Raw genomic sequence first — 21,342 nt, forward strand, 5'->3', positions numbered from 1 at the left:
AGAAGTAGCACTGCTGTCAGGAGAGCATCATGACAACACCACTCCCTGCTGTCCTCTCCTGCTTTGGGGTGAGTCCATCATGGCAAAGAGTGGCCCCTTCAGGACCCAACTCTCTCAAGCACAGCCAGAACAAGAAGGAAGGAGGGGATTGCTACAGATGATTAATTCCCAGCTCACAAAGCTAGTTCACTAGTCATTGCTGAAAATAGGGATTTGTTTAAAATGAGTTGGCCTCAGATTATTTCTCTCATTAAATACATCTCTGCTTTGCTCATAATGGAATAGGTCCTATATGCATAATCAGTATAGAACCCTGAAGGAACAGAGCCGGGAGGCAGCTTATGAGGACCAGGGAGAGGAGCTAAAACTGGGGGGGGGGGCTTATGGATTTCATTAACAGTCCCTACCTTTTGCTACAGTACTGCCTGTACTGCCCCATGTCTCCAAAAGATGCCAGGTTCGATCCCTGGCATCTCCAGGTAGGACTAGGAAGGGGCGTAGCTCAGTAGCAGAGCATCTGCTTTGCATGCAGAAGGTCCCAGGTTCAATCCCCAGCAGCGCCAGGTAGGCCTGTCTAAAACTGGGGTCAGCCGCTGCCAATCAGTATAGACAACACTAAGCAAAGTAGACCCCTAGTCTGACTCAGTTTAAGGCAGCTTCTTACGTTCCTATGTTTCTCAAATTCCAACAGGAGACTTTGGGGAGCCACTGCCAGGCAATGTAAAACTAGATGGAATCTCAGCCAGAATCTGGGATTCAATCACCACCACCACCTCCCCACCTAGGTTGCTGCTCAGTAGCTAGCAGCACCTCCAGGTCCCAGTGAGATGTTGTAGCTGCAAAGGAAAAACTATCTGACAATAGAACAGACTGCCTTGGAAGGTATTTAATAAGGGGTGGAATGGCCATCTCCCTGAGATGCTGTAGATCCTGCATTGAATGAGGGGTTGGACAACGTGACCTCCAAGGTCCCTTCCAACTCTATGATTCTGTGACAATGGGGTTCAACACACTTGCATGAGAGGCGTTATATTGCATCATGCAATATTTTGGAAATGTGATCACATGAGAAGTGTGGCATAATAAGGAACAGAATGGGAGATTACGCTTTTGAATGCAAGAATGCAATTACTTACCCACAAAGGACAGCTGTGAGGGTTACAAAGTTCAGTGAAATGCAGCCAATACTCCCAACAATCCTCGTGTAAATGGTTGGGTTCAGAAAGATCATCAGTGGCAGAGCACATGGTTTGCTTACAAAAGATGCCAGTTCAGTCCCTGGCACCTCCAGGTAGGACTGGGAAGGAAGACTCCTGGTGGAAACCCTGGGAAGCTATTGCCAGTCATTATAAAGCTAGATGGACTAAATGGTCTGACTTGGTATAAAGGCAGCTTCCTGTGTTCCCAGTTATAAATCTCTTAAGACAAAAGCATGTGCCACCTATGTTCAGGTATGAACAGGCCCAAGCAATGATACAGATATAAACAGCTTGTGTGGAAAATGGCTATAAGGCCACTGACAGAAGGTGTCATAAGTTATTATAAGGCAACCTTTCCCATCAAGGGACTCTTCTGGCATTTTGGACTACAGCTAGACCCAGGGCTTATCCAAACGGAGTGGGATAATCCACGGTTTCCATATTCGGTTTGTCATCTGATAGTCCTCACTTTGCCTTTCAGTTCACTCTTTCCCAATTAAAAAAACCTGCTTTTTTGCACCCGCACACACAGAGGTAAGACCCCTACATTTTTTTCGCTTTTTCCAAGCTCCGCCTCTAAAACCTCCCCCTATCAACCAATTGGTCAGCAAAAAAATTACGTATGCTCCTCTCCCCCTTTGCAACGAAGCACAATATGGCTGTAAAGGAGTTCTTGCCTTGGAAGGAAAGGCTGCTGGTCGGTTTCATGCCTGCCTTGTTTGTATTTGCGATATTATGCTTAAACGAATGTATGCTTTTCTGCCTTTATTGATATTTAAGGAGATACACATGCTGGCAATTGCACTTATTTCTCCAAAAAAGCAAGGAACGTGTCACCCCCCCTTCTCCCTTTCCTTCCCAGGGAGAATGAAACTGACAAATCTTTCCGGAGCAGCAGTGAAACCGACCAGCAGCCCTTTTCTTGTTTGTATTTGCGATATTACACTTAAACAAATGTATGCTTTTCTGATTTGAAGCAAAAACCCCAGCAAGTAGAATGAAATTGACAAAGCTTTCTGGAGGCAGGTTGAAACCGACCACTCCCCCCTTTCTCGTTTGCTGTGCATTGCAGATCTCACCCAGAGTGGCCGCCCAGTTTGCAGGCTGGCAAAAAATAAAATGCATCTGTGCAGTAGTTGCAGACCCCCCCAACACCCCACCATTGTGATGATTGGTTCAATTTTCCCAGGCTTATTCTCACACATGCGCAAAAGTGCAGATACATGATTGGCTGGAATGAGGAGGGGCAAGGGGAAACGCCCAAGAACCACCCATCAGCTGTAAAGTCCGCGGTATTGCATCCTAACTCCTGAAGGCACAGCAGATGATTCCTGATTTTAAACAGCAAATCACATTTTTGCCGGTATTGCAAGGAGCGGATTTACCCCCAAAAAATGCGGAACAGCGCAAGACGTCATTTGGACGACCGAAAAATAATGAACACACATAGTGGGCGTGTCACACATTTTGCAGTCGTCTGGATGAGCCCCCAGTCTGCATGGTCACTGGTTTGCTGAGGGCTTCTGGGAGTTGTAGTTCAAAACATCTATAGGGCACTTCTTAAGGAAAGGCTGTTATAAACCAAGCGGTTGGCTTTTTAGCACCTCTAATTCTCCATTGTTGTTGAAATCTTTCCAATACTCCACCGGCTCCTAATAATGGTTTATAAATAACACCTTTATAGGAAATGTGTCCTTCATACACTTAAAATAATGAATATGTATTTTGCTTTCTTTTCCTATCTCCCATCTGCAGAGAACATATGCCATGCACAGCCATTCCAAAAGATCAAAACAAGGTCTAAAGTACACAAGGTATAAAATATGCAAACTACGTCCTTGCACAGAAAATCACATTCCTAAATGGGGGAGAGGGGGTGGGGAGCCACTTTGCTGTTAATGAGGGTTTAATTAATTGTCAGCTTGGCTCAGTCATTTAGGGCTTTCACCTCTGGCCCAAAATGTCATGGTTGCCAGGCCTACATTGAGGTCTGAATGCATTGCCAGTGCTGACATTGCAGTCTTCCAACAGATGTCTCGAACTTCATATAAAGTGCTTCAGCTATGAGGTTCTTCTGGTCTCCAATGGCAACTCCAGCTCGTAAGTAAAATAGTACTGGCTGGCCCTTTACAGAGAGTGCAGATGGAGCCACTCTCTCAAAAAAACCTGTCCAGTGTTAATCAACCAGATTGTATAAGGAGCTACATCTGTGTGCCAGCACATTATAAAAGGGGCATGGGAGAGGAAGGGCTGTGGAGAGAGAATTATGTTTGATCACAGAAGGTTGAAATCCCACTGCTCAGCCATGAGTTGGGTGTACTTGAGGTAAGACAATGTCTCTCAAAAGTTGATTCATATGTTCCAAACAGCTCCAATATACATGTTTGTGACAGTTGTCTACACTAGGGATGGGGTTTGCTGCCTAGTTCTGATCCGCTTCTATTCTGATAGTCGTCGTTCCATCCCAATCCACCCTTTTTTGGTTCCTGCTTGTTTTGGGACTTGCTGATTTGATCTGCTGAGTGTTTTTGGTTGTGAAAAAAAATGCGTAATTTTTAATGTAAATGCTCATGTAAATGATCACAGTGTTCCATGTGCTTTATTTTTTCCTATTTATCATACCTCCACACTATTACAAATGCATTAATGTAGAGGAAATTAGGAAGATAATTACATAAAATCAGGAAAAAAATCAACAAAAAAATCCATGCTGATTACAGCCAGGCCCGCTGCAAAAAATCTGTGCCAATTACAGCCACAGCCCACCACAAGAATTCAATGCAGGTCCAAAAATATAGCAGACTGTCGAATTCAGTCAGAATCCAGTACTAAGTCCAATTTAACAGATATTTTCCATCCCCAGTCTACACATAAGAGCATTACAGCACTGATGAAGGAGAAATGCAGGTGTAACAGCTTCCACAAGCAATTATTTCCACATCTCTACCATGCCCTGTTGCTGCATTTTCCACATGGTCATGTATGCTACTGTGCTCCCATGAGATATCAATTGAAACACCTTCCTATTCAGTATGCCCTAATTCAGGATCCTAGTCCAGTATCTCCTAGTTCAGACTCCCCAGCTACCATCACCCAGTGTCAGTCCAGAGGCTTGTACTGGATATTAGGCTAGCATACATGCACATGACTGGCAACACTGTGAAAACCATGTACAACTGCAGCCTCTAAAACTGAATTATACCAAGAATCTTATTCAAAGAGTGTTTTCAGCAGTTTTGGTTCCCAGCAAGCTCTGCTTGCTTCTCTTCCATTGGTTTCCCATCCTTCAACCTAGCTTAGGATCAGTTCATGTACCTATTTTCAACAGACGTTGACTGTGGCATCCAGCAATGACATACATGGTGAATGAGCTGTCATCGATTAATAGTGTCCCCCATTGTTTTCTAACAGCAACCATTCCATCAGACTATAGGAGAGGGGCAGGGAGAGAGAAAGAACGACAGAGCCTCTTCACTAGCTCAGCTGAGGGACTTGCAGTGTTTCACTACTCTTCCCCTTGAACTCTTTCCATTCCAGTTGGTTGTTACAACAAATCTGTAATGAAGAACTAATGGTTGAGTTTGGTTTCTCCTCCTCACCCCTTAATCCCATTTCCTTTTGGGTTGCATCTTTCAGATTATAAACCTAAAGTAATGTTTATGAGATTTGATGATTAAGTAAGATAACTACTGGAGGAAAGTGATTTTATAATATGACTTAAGAGACAGGATTGTTATATATTATAGACTTATAACTGATTTGATCTTTGACAAATGGGAAGTCAATATTTTACTCTTTATTTTTTATTTTTGTTTTTTTTTTCTTTTTTTCTTTTTGTTTAACTATTTTTGATTTTGTTTTTTGTCTTTGAATGTTTTATGATTTTGTCTTGTATGTTTTATGAAAATCTGAATAAAAATTATTGAAAAAAAAAAAAAAAAAAAAAAAAAGATTATAAACCTGAGGACAGGGACTGTCTTATTACTGTTCTCTGTAAGATGATCTGCAACCTTTTTGGGGGGGGGGTTGAAGAATGGGTAAAAATGGTTTAAATAAATACATAAAATAAATCCATATGTAAATTCATACACACAATACTTTTCAATGGATAGTGTTCACACAATAGATAGCCTTTCATGTGGCCTGTTAGGGGCTCAGCACAGGCTGAAGCACCATACCATCTGATCCCTGAAAGGAATATTGGTCAGCAGATGTCTTCACTGTGTTAGGGGGAATTAAGGGAAATAGTGGACATGCTTATCTGTTGGTAGCTTTATGCCCAAAGCATTGTGGTTTGTGGTTTGAATTTCACTTCTATACAAATGAATGACAGGTAACATGCTGATTGTAGAGCAAGGTAATCCTGGCAGCACTTCATTCTACACATTAGCTTCCTCCACTTAGTGAGGCTTAGCAAAGGAAAGAGCTGTATACAATGGATGGCTACATAACATTTAGATAGTACAGAAGATGCTTCTGGGTGACACCTTTAAGAATATAGTACAGCAGGAGGAAAAGAAGCTCTCTTTGATTGGCCTCCTGCTTATATTAGGGTAAATAAAATGCCTTGCATTCCTCTATATAAATGTAATTGGATTTATTTCCAAGATATTGCATCCCCTTTTATTTGGCTTACTGGACTTAATGCTCTGCTACCACAAAGATATTGAAAAGATGCCATCCAGCTTATGAAATAATATATAAGAAATTTAAGACAACTAGTTTCACTAAGGTAGATTTTTATTTTTCAATAAATCATTGCAAATCTTTAGATAACAATTTTTACAGACTAAAAAGACTGGAGAGATCAATTTAAATCACTGTGAAATGTCTCCCTTTTTCCCTGACAGCACAACATTTTAACAGGAAAAAGCCAGCAGAGTTACCTCCTCCAAAGGTACACAGTGCGCAGGTCTTGACTCCACTGCAATAATATCTGGTGATTTTACCATGCATCTAAGCTACGTGCTGTATTTCCTGAAGCTGCAGTCCAAGAGAACATTTTTAAATGAGTTTATCCTACCTCTCGCTTTGTAAAGGATGCTTACTTCACCCATTACATTTTTCAGGGGGACACCTAATATTTTAAAGGCATAAAACGTAACTAAGGCAAGTGTGTTTGAAAACATGTGTTACATGCAAGTTCACTAATCTGAGACTGAGCCAGTGCCTTGTACCTGCTGTGGCCCAAATGAGGGGAGAGTTAGATCAGGGAGGGGAGTCAGATGAGGACGAGGCTCCGTGGGAAGCTGAAGGAGGGGAGATGAGCGGGGAGGGTTCCGGCAGCCCCCAAACTCCCCTGCCTGGCACTTCCACCAAGGAAGCTCCTGCCCACCTGTGAGTCCAACGCCTGAGCAGTTGGGAAGCAACTCTCCACCCGCACTATCTACTCCCATGCAGGAATTCCCACCAGGCATTTCAAACACTTTCCAGACAATCAACATCCCGCTTCCAGAGACTGCGCCATCACCTAGCATAGCCCCCTTGTCAGATGGATCGTCTGCGACCCGACCACCCTTGCCCTGCACAAGGAGGTGTGAGAAGAGAGACTTTCAGAGGGTCAAACTCAGGTGAAGCCACCATTTACAAGCCGAAACCTTCCCTACTTAAGCCAGTGGATCCCAAGGCACAAGAGCTCTCCTCAAACGGTGCAGAGACTGCTTAGCTAGGCTAGTTAATGAAAGTAATGAGTCAGAGTAGACAGGTATATGAAGTGCACTGCTTTGGATGTAACTATAACACTAATAAAAAGAGAAAAAGACATCACCTCACCTCAGTCTGAAGCCTGTTGTTGTTATTACTACTACTATTTTGTATCCTGCCATTCGTCCCAGATGGAGCCCAGGGCAGCAAACAAAACACTAAAAATACTCTAAAATGTTGTAAACCGCCCAGAGAGCTTCAGCTACGGGGCGGTATACAAATGTAAATAATAATAATAATAACAATAATAAATAAAACATCTTAAAATCAGACTTTAAAATATATTAAAACAAAACATCTTTAAAAGCATCTTTAAAAAAATTAAAACATATTAAAAAGCAATTCCAGCATATACGCAGACTAGGATAAGGTCTCTACTTAAAAGGCTTGTTGAAAGAAAGGTCTTCAGTAGGCACCCAAAAGATAAAACAGATGGTGCCTGTCTAATATTTAAGGGGACGGAATTCATAAGAACATAAGAAGAGCCTGCTGGATCAGGCCAGTGGCCCATCTAGTCCAGCATCCTGTTCTCACAGTGGCCAACCAGGTGCCTGGGGGAAGCCCGCAAGCAGGACCCGAGTGCAAGAACACTCTCCCCTCCTGAGGCTTCCGGCAACTGGTTTTCAGAAGCATGCTGCCTCTGACTAGGGTGGCACAGCACAGCCATCACGGCTAGTAGCCATTGATAGCCCTGTCCTCCATGAATTTGTCTAATCTTCTTTTAAAGCCATCCAAGCTGGTGGCCATTACTGCATCTTGTGGGAGCAAATTCCATAGTTTAACTATGTGCTGAGTAAAGAAGTACTTCCTTTTGTCTGTCCTGAATCTTCCAACATTCAGCTTCTTTGAATGTCCACGAGTTCTAGTATTATGAGAGAGGGAGAAGAACTTTTCTCTATCCACTTTCTCAATGCCATGCATAATTTTATACACTTCTATCATGTCTCCTCTGACCCGCCTTTTCTCTAAACTAAAAAGCCCCAAATGCTGCAACCTTTCCTCATAAGGGAGTCGCTCCATCCCCTTGATCATTCTGGTTGCCCTCTTCTGAACCTTTTCCAACTCTATAATATCCTTTTTGAGATGAGGCGACCAGAACTGTACACAGTATTCCAAATGCGGCCGCACCATAGATTTATACAACGGCATTATGATATCGACTGTTTTATTTTCAATACCTTTCCTAATTATCGCTAGCATGGAATTTGCCTTTTTCACAGCTGCCGCACACTGGGTCGACATTTTCATCGTGCTGTCCACTACAACCCCGAGGTCTCTCTCCTGGTTGGTCACCGCCAGTTCAGACCCCATGAGCGTATATGTGAAATTAAGATTTTTTGCTCCAATATGCATAATTTTACACTTGTTTATATTGAATTGCATTTGCCATTTTTCCGCCCATTCACTCAGTTAGGAGAGGTCTTTTTGGAGCTCTTCGCAATCCCTTTTTGTTTTAACAACCCTGAACAATTTAGTGTCGTCAGCAAACTTGGCCACTTCACTGCTCACTCCTAATTCTAGGTCATTAATGAACAAGTTGAAAAGTACAGGTCCCAATACCGATCCTTGAGGGACTCCACTTTCTACAGCCCTCCATTGGGAGAACTGTCCATTTATTCCTACTCTCTGCTTTCTGCTTCTTAACCAATTCCTTATCCACAAGAGGACCTCTCCTCTTATTCCATGACTGCTAAGCTTCCTCAGAAGCCTTTGGTGAGGTACCTTGTCCAACACTTTTTGAAAGTCTAAGTACACTATGTCCACTGAATCACCTCTATCTATATGCTTGTTGACACTCTCAAAGAATTCTAATAGGTTACTGAGACAGGACTTTCCCTTGCAGAAGCCATGCTGGCTCTGCTTCAGCAAGGGTTGTTCTTCTATGTGCTTAGTTAATCTAGCTTTAATAATACTTTCTACCAGTTTTCCAGGGACAGAAGTTAAGCTAACTGGCCTGTAATTTCCGGGATCCCCTCTGGATCCCTTTTTGAAGATTGGCATTACATTTGCCACTTTCCAGTCCTCAGGCACAGAGGAGGACCCAAGGGACAAGTTACATATTTTAGTTAGCAGATCAGCAATTTCACATTTGAGTTCTTTGAGAACTCTCGGGTGGATGCCATCCGGGCCCGGTGATTTGTCAGTTTTTATATTGTCCATTAAGCTTAGAACTTCCTCTCTCGTTACCACTATTTGTCTCAGTTCCTCAGAATCCCTTCCTGCAAATGTTAGTTCAGGTTCAGGGATCTGCCCTATATCTTCCACTGTGAAGACAGATGCAAAGAATTCATTTAGCTTCTCTGCAATCTCCTTATCGTTCTTTAGTACACCTTTGACTCCTTTATCATCCAAGGGTCCAATCGTCTAGTAACGTCTAGGATCTAGTAACCTGAGATGTTAACCTGTCTAATTTCTCTCATCAGGAAGGACTAGGTGCCTATGTGTGATTCTTTTTATCATAATTAACGGTGGCGATCTTTTCCCCCCAGCCTTTTTATATAGTTAATGACATTCCTCAGTCAGTACTGGTAGCTAGAAGATGCTTGCTTAAATGTGCTTTGGTGGCTTTGATGGCTGGCAGCTGCTAACTTGTGCACAATCCCTCCCTCCTCAGGTGGAAATGGAAGCAGTTTAGGACTTTTAATGTGGCTAGCAAAGGAAACAGAAGATTGCAGAGGGTTCTGTTTGCTTTGGAGAGAACTGATGCTGCTTTTAAGACTAGCTTTGCCTGCTCAACCTGTGCACTTCTAAATAAATATATAGTCCTCAAAAAATCCCCCACAGTGAGTCTCTCCTCACAAGGATTTTGATTTTGATCCTGTAAAAGGCTGCCCTTAAATTTTTTGTTCCTGGAAAAAATAATAAATCTCTAATTCTTCTTGTATGCTTAGAAGACAAATTGTACCAGGTGTTGCTACTTGCAGCTGCCACACTCACAGCACCTCACTGATCCAAAGAGCAAAATCAAGACTTTTTTTAAAAAAAGCAACACACTCACCCTTTTTGCCAAGCATCTGAGAACATTGTTTGCAGAATAACTGACTGGCTCAAACTCCAAGAAGCCTTCAGAATACAAACACGGCGGCTAATTCCAAAGAGTAGGTGCCACTACACTAAAGGTTTGCTTCCTATGTTGTGTGTAATAGGCCTACTTATAAGATAGTATATGCAGGACGCCCTCACCTGCAGAGCGCAGTGATTGACTAGGTATATAAGGGGTAAAATGATATTTCAGGTATCCTGGTCCCAAGCTGCATAGGGCTTTCTACACTCAAACCAGAACCTTGACCGTGGCCCAGTATCTAACGGGCAAACAGTGCAATTCTTTCAGCAGCAGGGGAACATGTTGGCGATATCTTGCCACAGTGAGCAGTTGCACTGCTGCTCCTGCTGGGAGGAAGGGCGGGATATAAATCAAATAATAAATAAATGTTGCACCAGCTGCAGCTTCTGGCCCAACCTCAAGGGCAGCCCCACATAAAGTGCATTACAGTAATCCAGCCTGGAGGTTATCAGTGCATGGACAACAGTGGTCAAGCTATCCAGTCAAGAAATGGCAGCAGTTGTCTTATCAACTTAAGCTGGTAAAAGGCACTCCTAGCCACTGAGGTCACCTGGGCCTCTAGCAACAAAGATGGATCCAGGAACACCTCCAGACTATGGACCTGCTCTTGCAGAGGGAGTACAATCCCATTGAAAGCAAGCAACTGACCAATTATCCGAACCTGGGACCCACACACCCATAGCGCCTCCATCTTGCTAGGATTCAGACTCAGTTTATTGACCCTCATCCAGCCCACCTAGAAATGTCCTTAAATCATGTCCTGAATCAAGATGCTTTCTTGACTCAGAGGCTGATTTTTAGTGTTTTTAACACAGCATCTGCTTAATATGAAACATGCAACACCTGTTTTATGAGATGAGTATGGAGTTGCATTGCCTCATGAATGCTAACTGTCTTCAACTTGCAATTTCCATAGCAACTTAGTTTCTTGACCTCCTGGACTGAATTCATAGGAGTGTGATCAACAGTAGCTTTGACAGAAAATAGATTGGGGAACCATCTGTTAAAACAACTGACAACCCCATCTGGCCAGTGGCTACCTTACTACTCTTTACATTCCTTTGGGCTGGAGACCTGGAAAGGGAGGAATGTATATATTTGGTTCCTTTGAGCCACCTGATGACACCATAAACTAGAGTGGACATTTAACGGCTCTGGAGAATGAAGTGAGCATGTTTTCCCTCAGGCATTCATTAATGAGATAAGGTGGGGAATAAAATTAGAAAGTATAATCACATATTGTATCATAGGTTGCAATTACAGTTACAAGATTTAGCTATGTAACATATTTAAATGATAAATGAAATGAAAATTCTAGGGAACATAAAGAAGCTGTGTGTACATAGAACCCTATATTCCCTAGTGGGTCAGTTATCTGAAGTGCAGACCACAGATTATTGGGGCTGGGGAGAAGTAGTCACCCTGCTTCTGTCACTGTGATGAAGAAGCTATTTCAGCATTGGTATTTCTTGTTATGAGGTACACAAGCCAGACTTGTTTGGATTTCCAAAAGCTTTTATACTATGTACTGTAACAATCAATCCTCTGTTCTCAGAATTAGATGGCTTTGTTGGATATATCCAAGTTATGTGCTCAAACAGTCATACAATAGCCCCTTTATAGGCAACAACTTCAAAAGATGAAGAAGGATTGTCAGATCAACATTCCCAGATATAAGTGCCATTGCAGAGTATACCCTGGAGCTTCACCCTCTGCTTGATGAAGTGCTAGGGAGTTGGTTTGTTCCATAATAAAGGCCATCTGTTATTTCTATGGAGGCGCAATGTTAAGGAAAGGGGGACATTCCTTTAAAATAAAGGGTTGTCTGGCAAACGGCAGCAGAAGTAATGTCCAGGATTACACTAGAGAAAATAAAAGGATATACGAAAGAAAAGAATGGCATTTCACTGCATCCAAGAGCTACTGCGTTTTTTGTGCTGCTGTGCTTTCCCCCATAGCCATCTGTGTTAACTTTCTGCCTGTGTTTATTTGAATCAGTTCAGCATTAAGACTGAGACCTAAAAAATGTTTTCTGTAGTGAAGGGCAACAGCCCTCTGCCTTCCAAGTCCCCATCAGAAATAATTCAGGGAATTAATAGTAATTCAGAGAACCAGATCAGGTAGGTGAATGTCCTGCAGAAGAAATCCCACCCCTGAAATGGGCTGGTGTGGATCAGCCCCCTAACTCACTGCCTTCCATTTCTCAAAGTTACCTGGGTGCAGCAGGAGTGAGGGAAAGCATGTAGCAGGCGCCACAGTAAGGCCTTTGCTAGGTTCTAGGAATTGGTGTGATCCTGCGTACCACATCCAGGACTGCCAGGAACAATGAGAAACATAAGCATTCTTCAAGTATTTGGTACAAATGCATGTGGTTTAAAGAGAGGAGGGTTTGAGGCCCACATGCAAACCCCACCCCACATCATTTAGAATCCTCCATGCAAATGAGAGCCCTGTTCCCAATCACGGGAAGGAGTCTTAAGTGCTTTAAGCTGAATGGACTCAGAACCTCCCTTCAAGACCTCCCTATCCCTTTGTCAATATGGGAAGATCTGAAGTAGAGATGGCATGTGATGACTGTTTCTGTGAATATGTGAAGTACAGCAACACTTTCCATAATTTACACTAAAAAACCTCCAAAAACAATTGTGGAGTAATGGCACTGACTATTCTGCAGAATAGTCTCCAGTGGACATGAGGAGTATTTCAGTTTGCACACGATAAAACAGTGGGGAGGTGAAATATATTCTAGCAAAATTCTAGTTGTGCTCTATTTTTCAATTGACTCCTTAAGTGAAGTGTTTTAAGCATAGCAGGCTGAACACGTGCATCTTGGTCAGGCTAAGTGTTTTTTTCCAACAGCTAGATTCATTACTTAAGTAGCAACATGTTGTAATCAGTCTAATTTCACATCAAACTGCAGTTTCAGATTCAACGGTTAATGCACGCAAAATAGAAATAGAATATAACCTCAAGTTTGAAACACGAAAGGCTGTCTTCATCATCATATGACATTGACCAATAAAAAGGCTTTGAAATTAATAAAAATAAATTTGACACAAATTTCTAGAAAGAATCAAAGTAAGAAGAACACCAACAAACATACCAAAAATGTAATTCTCCATATTTGGAGATGGCAGGTGTTGCCACCACTCACCATATGCTCAGAGGCACATATTACCAAATTCTTCCAAGCTACACAAGAAGTGGATTGGACTGTGAAAGGCCAACCCAAATTCGGTTTGCATTTTGACAAATTTGTAGGGCAGTACAATATCTCAGAGAGGAGGTCAGGTCTCCTGCTGCCCTGGTGCATTCACTATAGCTGCCCAATTTCCCTGCTTTTAAAAGTTTGATAGAAATATATGTTGGCTATAGGTGCGTTCTTAAAACCCAATTTTTTTTACCTATTAGTGAATTTCTCTGCTTTTTAATCTGGGAGGTAAGGGGATCCTGTGCATGTCTGCTGAGAATGGATTGATCATTTTCATGCTTATTGAATTCAATGGGATTTACTCCCCTGAAATCGTGCTTAGGATAGGTGAAACTGAAAATGGGGGAGGACAAGAAGGGGGAGAGCTGGAGTGGGCAGGGGAGGAGGAAGAAGGAAGAGGGAGAAGAGAAGAAGAAGGGAGGAAAAGGGGAGAGGAGAGGGGGGAGGGGGGAGAAAGGCAGGTCTAATCATTTGCATGGGGGAACAAAGGGGAAGGGGATAGGAGGGAGGAGGAGTGTAGAGTAGGTTTGATCATTTGCATGCTTTTTTGAGTTCAATGGGATTTACTCCCCTGCAATCATGCTTAGGATAGGTGAAACTGACCAGGGGGGAGGAGGAGGAAGGGTGAGGGGGGAAGAGGAGAGGGGAGGTGGAAGGAAAGGAGGGAGGTGAGAAGGGAAGGTAAACGAGGGGGAGAGGATTGGAAGGGGTGGGGTGGGGATTGGAAGGGGAGACACGGAAGGGGAGTGAGGGGGAAGGAAGGGGAAGGGGATAGGAGGGGTGTAGGGTAGGTTTGATCATTTGCATGCTTATTGAGTTCAGTGGGATTTACTCCTGTACAATCACGCTTAGGATAGGTGAAACTGACCTGGGGGAGGGGCAAGGAGGGGTGGGGGAGGGAGGGAGATAGGGTGGGTGGGCACTGGGCAGAGGGGAAGCCCCTTTCCTTTCCAAAAGGAAAACATTGTGAACAGTATTGTTTTCAGCGTTTCCCCCACCATTTATTCTGCAGCAGACCCATGTCTCCCACCCAAATTTGAACACTTTCCCTGTCCACATCCACACCAGACCTTTATTCCACTTTAAACAGTCATGGCTTCCCCCAAAGAATCCTAGGAAGTGTAGTTTGTGAAGGTTTCTGAGAAGAATAATGAAGGCTGTCATGAGAAAAGTATTGGAGGATGTCATTGTTTTTATTGATGTATTTTTAATTTTGTGTTTATTTTTTGTAAGCTGCCTTGAGGGCCTTTTGCCCAAAAGGCAGAGTAGAAATAAACAACAACAACAAGGATGCTGAGAGTTGTTAGGAGACGCCTATTCCCCTCACAGAGCTACAATCCCCAGAAGAGGGACTGAGTGTTAAACCACTCTGGCCACTGGAGCTCTGTCAGGGGAATAAGAGTCTCCTAACAACTCTCAGCACTCTTCACAAATTACATTTCCCAGGATTCTTTGGGGGAAGCCATGACTGTTTGAAGTGGAATAAATGGTTGGCACAGGTGTGGCCCCCTGATTAGCCAAGTGAAACAGCTGTTAGGCTGGCTTTTTGAATACTGACAATTGGTTCTTACTGAGCATGCCTGCACTATCATAGACTGCAATGTTAAATTTCTTAGATTAATTAAAAATCAGCCATGCATTTTTTTTAACTTTTAAACTGAAGAAGTTAAAGGTCAGAGTACGCGGCAAGGTCAGTAATAGGATTACAGGTACTCTGTGAATGTGGCTCATTTTTTAATTAATTTCAACAAATTATGAGATCACTGACAGAAAAAGTTCAACAGGGCTCTGAATTTTTTCCTCTTGTTTTACAGTTTGAACTCTAGATTCTCTCAGTTTTTTTAAGTATCACCATGAAAACTTAGAGGATTGTTAAGCAAGCATTTCTGAATTTAGGACTATACATTTTGTAAAAAAAGTTTTTTGAAATGAGCTTATGGGAGCAGAATGGCATGGGGGTAGTTTCAATTTAACATGGCAGAATGTGAAAAATCCATGCTGGCTATAGTTGCTTTCCGGGTCGGCTCCATTTCTGCGACCTCTGGCCGTTGTGGTGCTCTGGCCGGAGTTGTCCCTAGGTTGTCCCTGGGCTGTCGTTGTTGCTGCTGCGGCTGCCGCAGGCCTGGGTGTCGCTTTGCTGCTTGTTCTGCACCCCGGGCTGCCGCCGTTGTTACGGCTGCCGCGGGTTCAGGCACCGTCCTGCTGTTGCTGCTGTTGCGGTCCTGCAACCTGGGCCGCCGTTATCGCTGCTGCAGCTGCTGCGGGCCCAGGCGCCGCCCCGCCGCTGCTGCCACGATCCTGCAACCTGGGCCGTCATCATCATCGTTGCAGCTGCTGAGGGTCCGGGTGCCGCACCTGCCGTCGCTGTTGTTGTGGCCCTGCACTCCGGGTTGCTGTCGTCGTTGTTGCGGCTGCCATGGGCTCGGGCGCCGCCCCGCCGCCGCCGATGCTGCGGTTTTATGCCCGAGCCATCGTTGTCGTCATTGCGGCTGCTGCGGGCCCGGGTGCCGCTCTACCATTGCTCTGTCTGGACGGCCTCGAATTGCTCTAGGGATCATCGCTGCCGCCGTTGACTGCTGTCGCTGTTGCCCGGACCTTGTGGCTTTCGTGGTCGTTGCCACTCCTGCTGCTTGCTTAGCTGAGGAGCGCTGCCATCCTATCACTTTTGGGCCCTTGCCGCTACGGCTACCGCTATTGCTGTCTGCTAACTGTTGAGGCGCCGCTGTTGCTGCTACTGTCCGGATGTATGAGTGGTTTGTATGAGTGAGGGTGTGATTGTGTACAGATTGTGAGTTTTGTTACTTATTTTATTTTTATTTTTATTATGTGCCTGGGCGGGAGGATAGTGCATTGGGAGGGAGGACCAGAGGGGGCCCCTGTCAGCATAGTGACGGGTAATGGGAGGTATGGCGTTGTGAGGAGAACATGCCAGTTGAGGGGAACTCGACCCAGACAATTGGTGGCTGTGCCGTGTTCCGGTCCTCCCCACATCCACAGGATTGCTGGTAGTTCTATCAGCCAACTCTCGGATCTCCAGTTGCTGCTTCTTAATGCCAGATCGGTAAATAATAAAACCTCCCTCATCCATGATTTAATTGTGGATGAGGCGGCCGATCTGGCGTTTATTACCGAGACCTGGGTGAGCGATCTGGGAGGCATTAATCTCTCCCAGCTATGCCCACCTGGGTACTCGGTCCAGCATCTGGGTAGATCCGAGGGTCGGGGAGGGGGAATTGCTGTGGTCTATAGAAGTTCCATCCCTCTTGTTAGGCACCCTATCCAGGTGGCTAATGGTCTGGAGTGTCTCCACATTGCGTTGGGTCAGCGAGACAGACCGGGAATACTGTTGGTGTACCGTCCACCCTGCTGCCCAACAGCCTCCCTAACTGAGCTGACAGAGGTGGTTGCGGATTTATTGTTGCGATCCCCCAAGCCTTTGGTATTGGGGGATCTCAACATTCATGCCGAGACCGCTTTGTCTGGGGCGGCTCAGGACTTCATGACCTCCATGACAGCCATGGGGCTGTCTCAATTTGTTACTGGCCCTACGCATATCTCGGGGCACACTCTAGACTTGATTTTTGCCACTGGATTAGGGGATGGTGATCTGGGAGTGAGGGATTTTATATCTATTCCTTTGTCATGGACAGATCACCGCCTATTGAGGTTTAGACTCACAATGTTTTCTCCCCTCTGCAAGGGTGGAGGACCAATTAAGATGGTCCGTCCCCGGAGACTAATGAATCCTGAGGGTTTTCAGAAGGCTCTAGGGAGTTTTCCGGCTGATAAAACTGACGCTTCTGTCGAAACCCTGGTCACTCTGTGGAATACGGAAATGACCCAGGCAGCTGACGCAATCGCCCCGGTGCACCCTCTCCTTTGCAGAGCTCAATTGGCTCCTTGGTTCACCCCGGAGCTAAGAGTGATGAAGCAAGAAAGGAGACAGCTTGAGTGCAAATGGAGACGAACTCCCGACGGCTGTAACCATGCACTTGTGAAGGTCTCTACCAAGCTCTATGTGAAGGCGGTGAGGGCAGTGAAGAAGCAGTACTTTGCTGCCTCCATTCAGTCATCTTCTAACCGCCCAGCGGAACTTTATAAAGTTGTTCGGGGACTTTTACACTCTGGTCCTCAGAACGCAATAATACCATCAATAGCCCTCTGTAATGAGTTTGCGAGACACTTCCAAGATAAGATCATGAACATCTGCCGGGACCTCGACTCCAACATTGTAGCAGTTGAACCTAATGAGGTGTCCGGCGCACAGTCCTGTCCTGTTTTATTGGATGAATTTCAGTTGGTACAGCTCAAGGATGTGGACAAGGTGCTTGGACAGGTGCGGGCGACCACTTCTGCTCTAGATCGTTGCCCCTCGTGGCTAATAAAAGCTAGCAGGAATGGAACAGCTGGCTGGGCCAAGGAGGTGATCAATGCCTCTTTACGAGAGGGAGTGGTACCACTCTGCCTGAAACAGGCGGTGGTGAGACCGCTCCTAAAAGAAACCCTCCTTGGACCCTGACAACCTTGACAACTATAGACCGGTAGCAAATGTTCCATTCCTGGGCAAGGTTCTAGAGCGTGTGGTCGCTCGCCAGCTCCAGGCTCTCTTGGATGAAACTGATTATCTGGATCCATTTCAATCGGGCTTTCGGCTGGGGTTTGGTACAGAAACAGCCTTGGTTGCCCTGTATGATGACCTATGTCGGGAGAAAGACAGAGGGAGTGTAACTCTGTTGGTTCTCCTTGATCTCTCAGCGGCTTTTGATACCATCGACCATGGTATCCTTCTGGGGCGACTTGCAGACTTAGGAGTTGGAGGCACTGCTTGGCAGTGGCTGTGCTCCTACCTCGAGAATCGTCTCCAGAAGGTAGTGCTTGGGGAGCATTACTCGAGTCCCTGGGTACTCCAATATGGGGTCCCGCAGGGTTCAGTTCTGTCCCCCATGATCTTTAATATCTATATGAAGCCGCTGGGTGAGGTCATTAGGAGATTTGGAGTGCGTTTCCAGCAATATGCTGATGATACGCAACTCTACTTCTCCTTTTCATCTTCTTCAGGTGAGGCTGTCAATGTACTAAACCGCTGCCTGGCCGCGATAATGGACTGGATGAGAGCTAATAAACTGAGACTCAATCCTGACAAGACTGAGATGCTGTTGGTGGGGGGCTCTCTGCCCAGATGGTTGATGTCCGACCTACCCTAGATGGGGTTACACTCCCCCTAAAGGAGCAGGTCCGTAGTTTGGGGGTCTTATTAGATCCGCTCCTGTCACTGGAGGCTCAGGTAGCCTCGGTGGCACGGAATGCGTTCTACCAGCTTCGGCTGGTAGCCCAACTACGACCCTATCTGGGCAGGGAGAACCTCGCCACAGTTATCCATGCTCTGGTAACCTCTAGATTGGACTACTGTAATGCACTCTTGTGTACCTTCGGGTTGTTTTGGATTACCAGAGATGAGATGCAGACAAGAGGTTTGCTTACAAAGAGTTAAAATTTATTGAGTAACTTACAGCATTCAGCCAAGTATTCCCAATAAAAGTGGATCAGTCCCACCGCTCTGCAGTAGCAGACGTCAGAGACTGAACACCCATACTGGGCACAGGTCATGGTTATATAGAATAAATCTTGGCACATATCATTGGCATACACATGCAGTTACATATATGATTAATGAGATTATACACTTTGAAGTAATACATAGTGACATCTGTTTGCATATAATTGGCAGTTCTGACCTTCTCACAGAACACCTTCAAAGCAGACAAATTGCTAGAAAACTATAGTATCTATCCAGGAGCACCTTGACATCTTCTCTTGGCACACTGCGCAGCTACCATCTTTTATCTCCATCTTTGCTAACAAGCAAGTTCATCATTGACCGTTACTTGACTCGTGCACTAACAAGCAACTACTGCATTATCTGTGCATTGACCGTCCTTCGACCCATCCACCTGTCTATGCTGTCCTTGAACCTATGCCTATCAGCGCTCTTTGTTCATGTCAAGGTACTTTCCATACTACTAGGCAAGCCAACTATGAAAGACCCACTGATAAACATATACTTGAATACATGCCTAATTGGGCTCCTTTACACTTAACAAGATACATTCTCAGCATCATACTGGGCAAGCCTTCATATCCTCATTAAAACACCTAGATTAGACTGCAGGTGGCTATGAGGTGATTTGGCATACCCAAGGATACTGGGGCCTGAAAGGGGAATACAAGCCTCCAGGCTAGCTAACAAATACATATTGAATATATTGATTAACTTAAGGCTATAAGTGCTTGCTAATATAATGTGCTGGCACAGGGTATACAACTCTACGTAGGGTTACCTTTGAAGACGGTTCGGAAACTTCAGCTGCTGCAGAATGCTGCGGCCAGAGTTCTCACTTGGACTAAAAAATCTGACCATATAACACCTGTCCTGGCCCAACTGCACTGGCTACCAATATGTTTCCGGGCCAGATTCAAAGTGTTGGTTCTTACCTATAAAGCCCTTAACGGCATCGGACAGCAATACCTGGTGGAACGCCTCTCCCGCTATGTACCTACCCGTTCGCTACGCTCGACGTCGAAGGCCCTTCTCCGGGTCCCAACTCATAGGGAGGCCCGGAGAGCAATAACTAGATTTAGGGCCTTCTCAGTGGTGGCCCCCGAATTATGAAACGCCCTCCCTGATGAGATACGCCTGGCGCCTTCTTTGTTATCTTTTCGGCGCCAGGTAAAGACCTACCTCTTTGCCCAGGCATTTTAATTTTAATTTTATGTTAATTTTTGTCTTAACTGTGTTTTTAAAATGTTTTTATAGTTGTATTGTACCCACACTCACCTGTATTTTAATGTGGTTTTATTCTGCTGTACACCGCCCTGAGAGCTTGTCGCTAAAGGGCGGTCTAAAAGTACAATAAATAAATAAATAAATAGCCATTCTCGTGGCTGTATAATGATGTATCAGTTTCGGTTCTCTCTGTTTCTCATTTTTCTAATCTTACATTAGGATCCCCACATTTCTGCAGCAATTTGTAGATTTTCTTTTTTAACGAACAAGGAAATTTTTCAGCATTTTGTCATGTGTTGGACTGCCTTCAAGTCGATCCTGACTTATGGCGACCCTATGAATAGCATTTTCATGGTAAGCGGTATTCAGAGGGGGGTTACCATTGCCTTCCTCTGAGGCTGAGAGGCAGTGACTGGCCCAAGATCACCCAGTGGGCTTCATGGCTGTGTGGGGATTTGAACCCTGGTCTCCCAGGTTGTAGTCCAACACCTTAACCACTACACCACACTGGCTCTCAAAGGAGGAAAAGCCTACGGCACCCAGTATTCCCAGGCAGTCTCCCATTCAAGTACTAACCAGGCCTGACCCTGCTTAGCTTCCAAGATCAGACGAGATCGGGCATGTTCAGGGTAGTATGGCCTTATTTTAGTGAGAATTTATTCTAGTAAACACTGTCATGAAATCTGACCCCCAAGAGCCATGATTTGCATGCTTCAGACCCAATTCCCACCCTTTGGGCAATTGATCTGGAACCCAATCAGCAAATTCCCCTTGCCAAGACTGTGCAAACCACCACCAACCCTGCAAAGTAGAAGATAGTCTGCCACCACCCCTTCACTGGTTTAACTCTGAGCTAGGGGAACTCAGAGCCCAGAAATAGGTAAACCAAGGTTCAAATAGACAAGAGCCAAATAGACACTCCTTGTCCAGAAACCTCTGGTAAAACCAAAATATACTCCCGCTTAACTCCTTGGTAGTTTGTGGTCAGTGGTCAAGGTGCTGGATTCAGGACCAACTTTCCCCCTCAATGAATACACCAGGTTAAGAAGAAGTAGCTTTATTAAAAATATAAGTGCACATTAATATATAGCAGCAATACAATTCCTCAAAACCACACACCCAACCAGGGGTTCAGGTATAACATAAGAGAATTCAACACACAACAGAAAATAACAAACTATCTAGCCTGTCTACTTACTTAGAGGTAGTTGACAGTAAGTCTCATCTCTCCTCAGAGAGAATAGCATCAGGTAAGAAGCAGTGGAACCCCACATAGGTAACCACCCATCAAGATGGAATCCCAGGGAAACATTCAAAGGAACATCCAGGGGGAACAAAGGCTATGGGTCTCAGACCCTATACTTAAGGGAAAAAAACACCC

At 44.7% G+C, this 21,342-nt stretch overlaps 1 pseudogene; it reads right to left on the reverse strand.

Annotated features, from left to right (window-relative positions):
• Window positions 1-20,488: 20,488 nt before the first annotated feature.
• Window positions 20,489-20,607, reverse strand: LOC133388117 (5S ribosomal RNA; annotated as a pseudogene).
• Window positions 20,608-21,342: the final 735 nt, after the last annotated feature.

The sequence above is a fragment of the Rhineura floridana genome, chromosome 6, assembly GCF_030035675.1.
Source record: "Rhineura floridana isolate rRhiFlo1 chromosome 6, rRhiFlo1.hap2, whole genome shotgun sequence".
NCBI lineage: Eukaryota > Metazoa > Chordata > Lepidosauria > Squamata > Rhineuridae > Rhineura > Rhineura floridana.